At 31.2% G+C, this 4,239-nt stretch overlaps 1 protein-coding gene across 2 annotated transcripts in view; it reads right to left on the bottom strand.

Annotated features, from left to right (window-relative positions):
• LOC106459282 (ras GTPase-activating protein-binding protein 1-like) overlaps positions 1–4,239 on the bottom strand; it is a 40,924-nt gene that overhangs the window by 35,196 nt on the left and 1,489 nt on the right. The window contains exon 1 of one of the 2 annotated variants that reach the window (XM_022385859.1): positions 2,866–2,884. The exons of the other annotated variant lie outside the window; for it this stretch is intronic. The gene's annotated coding sequence lies outside the window, so the exon portion shown is untranslated. Of the gene's footprint in view, positions 1–2,865; positions 2,885–4,239 lie in introns of those variants that run through there. 2 annotated transcript variants of the gene reach the window in all.

Here is a 4,239-nt window from a genome sequence, read left to right as displayed (position 1 = left end):
ATGGAAACCAGATTCAATGAACACAGAAAAATACCTTCCCACGTTTTTGAACGCTGCAAAACAAATAAACACAACATTAACATAGAAAACACCAACATATTAGGTAGAGAAACAAAGACAAACAAAAAATCAAAGAAGCCCTACTTATACAAGAACTCAAACCAAAATTGAACCAACATAAAGGAACACCTTTATACCTATATTAATCACCTAACATTTAACTGCTACATCCCCTACAATCTTGTACCTGTTCACACTCTTGTCCCTAAGATGTGTCCTGTAACGGTCAGTTTCCAACTGTCTTTGTTAACCTAAGAAGGTCGAAACATTGTTCTTGTATTTTATTTTAATTGAAGTTTTTAATACCCATACCAGCCACCTCTGCTATACAAATAGAGGAATAAATAATTTATTACAGTTAAGTGAAAAAAACAAAAACCACAAGCAACAACAGACATTCAAATCTGTAACTTATCCTAAAAGAAACTTAAGATTTTTACTATTTTAGTAATTTTTTAATGATAAAAAATAAGAAGAATGGGAATAGAGAACTTGTTACAAGTAGGTGAAAAAAATTGCAACAGACGTTCATATCCATACACAATCCTAACTAAAACTTGAGACTATATGTCAGATGATTTTTATATTTTCCATTTCTATTTATTCATTATTAAGCTTTTGGCACCTCCAAGCACAATGCACCCTGGGTAACCACCCAGTTAGCCAGGCCTTGAGCCAGCCCTTTCCACACTTTAGCTTAAGCCTTTCTAATAAAAATACACTTTACAACAACTATCACAGCACATTACAAGAGAAAAGTAAGCCATTTTTACTTACAAATTAAATTTTATACTCTAATGTTACATAATAAAGTTGAAATTAAGGCATCTTCTAACATGAAAAGTAGCAAAGTCTCAAGCGGTAATAAGTCAAAAACAGTAGGCTTACTTATGTATCACTCAGAGAGTATTTGATAAAAATGGTGAATATAAAAGAATCCAATATGAGCATGTGCTATGCAGCTGATAAAGAACACTTTGAAAAACTAGCTTGTTGCACACAGTCTAGTCACTGACAAGTAAAGTGTTGCCATATTAATAGTCATTCAAACCCCAACTGTGAAAAAACATTAGATTTCAGATCACAACAGTAAAGTCATACTTGAAAGTTACTAATAAAAACTGTTTATGCTACAGACACACCAATACACATATTCATAAGTATCTGTGTTGATCAACTGCCTTCTAATACATATGTTCAGCTCTACAACTTCCAATCTCTTTACCTTCATGTGGAATTTAATGCACACTAAGCTTCAATATAATAGCTGAAGTAATCTATAAAGTTAGTCAGTAGAGGAATTTGTAATTACTAAACAAAACAACATTTCCCTACAAAACCATTAGTAAAATCACAACTAGACAGACAAAATCATATTAAAGTTTATGAAATAAAATAGAATTGCTTAGTGTTGTAACAGACAATACCACTGAAATGAAAAGTTTTCATAACAAAAATAACCTAACCCATCCCATAGCATTTTACTATTATACCACTCATATCATGAACCTTCTTACAGGTAACATCATGAAGCTAAAAGCAAACTCCACATTCATGAAAGAATGCAAAGCATGTTCAAGATTCTTACCTTCTAACTGTTCTACTTACTGACATACAAATGAAATGATCAAATAATTTTTGAAACTGTCAGCAAAGATGCATTGGAGCTCCACCTTACAAGACTGGTCCAAAAAACATTTGCCATACACTCTAAAAATGTCTGAAGAAGCCAAACCTTCTTTGGACAGTGACACCTTCCAAGTAAGAGTAGAGAAAATGGTCAAACCTTTGAAAACTATCGCTAATGGATCATTAACCTTGAATTATGATACCCAAAAATAAGTCTTGTTCATGTTTCCAACAAACCATCAAGAAAACTTGACACTTAAGTTACCTACTACTCCAATTACAAAATCAAAGAAGAAGCAACTCTTCAATGTCCTCAAGTAACTTATGGAACTTGTGATTCATCTGGTTCACATGGATGTAAACATTCTACAGTAGATCCTGCATATTACTTATGAAAAGTCACGTAAGCCATGCTTGAACTGAACAAAAGTAGTCAGATTCACCTTGGTACAAATGCAAGATGAGCCTTCAAGTTAAGTCACATGTGTGGACATATCTAGATGGTTGGGAGGATGATGCAAAGTCATAGAAATTGTTCACTAATGTAGCAGTGGCAGAATGGTATTCATGAACCGACTCCATACACAATTGTTGTAACTATCTGTTACAATATCTCAATACAATATGTTTGTGCACTTTAATAAGTGTACCAAACTTATTTTAAAGTGGGCAGGTTTACTAATGCATCTTATACACAAACTAAAGTTTCTCTCCAGAGACATAAAAGCTGGAGAAAAGGTATACAATTAACAGTTATTTTCTGCTTCAACTGGGTGATTTTAAAGAAATTCTGAATCTTTTGAAGAACAAAAGTTTTCTGATGAAACTGCCATATTCACAGACAACAGACGAGACGCTCAAATTTAAAGGGAATGTCATTCCCACTATTAAAAGTAATATAATACCCCCCTTTCACTGGTAAACAAAATTTAACTGACTTAGCCCATAAAGTTATTGTTCATTTTTTTTCAGAATATACAAACTATATGTACTGAAAATAGTAACAACTATATCGCTTAGAGTCAATATACAAAAACCTTTCTTCCACTGCCACATTACACTGGAAAATTTCTCTGATTTTGCACCATCATTCCAACCATCCATATATTTTTCACATAATTGTTTTATTCAGTAAGAGAATTAAATTCATGGTATATTTATTCATCTTATACATACTGTGAACTGTGGTGTCTGTCCAAGCATTTGTCCATCTCTCATTTGACAAGCTGCACATGAAGACAAAGCTGAACATTCACTTTTGAAATAATTGGAGAACAGGCATGAATAGTGTTGATGCCAAATTTTATTTTGAAAATTGGATATTCTACACTAAGATGTTAGGAATTAATCACACTATCATTCACATTTCAAAATATGACGTAACTTAAAGAAAAAAAAATGTAGATTTATCATGTTATTGTTGAGAGACTCTTAGCATGACCGAAAAAAAAATCAATCTTAGTAAAATCAAGCACAATTAACCTTTTTAAAGTCAATGAAATAATTTAAATTGATAGATTAACTTAAACTTCTCCCATCACTGGGGATGGGTACTTTTGCTTATATATAATATGTATTAAAGTACTAGTGTAGAGTACACTTCTTTCATATATATATATATACATGTTCTGAAGGATGGCAGTATGTGTTTACAAAATAATGCTACTGCCAGTACACTCAATTGAAATCTTCTTGAGCAACTTTAACAGTTGTTTTTAGAAGTCTATTTTTGTATATATGAAAGAACTGCAAGCAACTACCTTGAATCATTAGGTTTAATTTTTTTTTTTTAAATGAAGTGAAAGTATATAATTTAGAATATTACTATTATAGACATTTGCAAAACAAATGTTCAAAGCATTAAGTATTCTTTCAAATGTTATTCAAATCCGTAACAGAGTGTAACCATTAACATTTCAATAACAAAACCGCCATTACTTAAAAATACTTGACAAACAATAATTATTTGTGGAAAAATTACCACTATGTGTAACATTGCCATTGTTTTTAAATTGAAGTTAACATTCATTTTGTATCACTATTGAAACCTATATTCAACCACTGAAAACATTAAAAACAGTATGCACATTACCACTACCATATGTTGACATAAAATATTTCGTAATTACTATTATGTAAAACATAGTTGAATATATACAAACCACCCTATGCACAAATGTGACATATTATCACTCAGTAACCACTGGTACTACTAACAGTAATACTATCACTTTAGCAGAGTCAGTCTATATTATACTCACTATTACTATTATTAGCATCAGTCATGATGCCTCAAGCTGCAGACTTATGATCTGTTGAGGCTTTATTTTTACTACAACTTGCAATGTGATATCTAGTAAAAACACTTTTTTAAGTTTACTTTAGGGTTTTTACTGATTCAAAATAACATTCACAATACAAATATTGAAATAATAATGCACTTGCCAAAACAAAAATATTTCTATAAATTCCATCCATATTCACGAATCACTTAACATTAAATACTTTTTTAAAGAAATTCGATTACAAGCTGACAAAATCGTTCATTTG

Source organism: Limulus polyphemus, unplaced genomic scaffold (assembly GCF_000517525.1).
Source record: "Limulus polyphemus unplaced genomic scaffold, Limulus_polyphemus-2.1.2 Scaffold26, whole genome shotgun sequence".
In the NCBI taxonomy this organism is placed as follows: Eukaryota; Metazoa; Arthropoda; class Merostomata; order Xiphosura; family Limulidae; genus Limulus; species Limulus polyphemus.
Note: the sequence above shows the minus strand (reverse complement) of the source record. Positions and strands in the feature narration are given on the sequence as shown.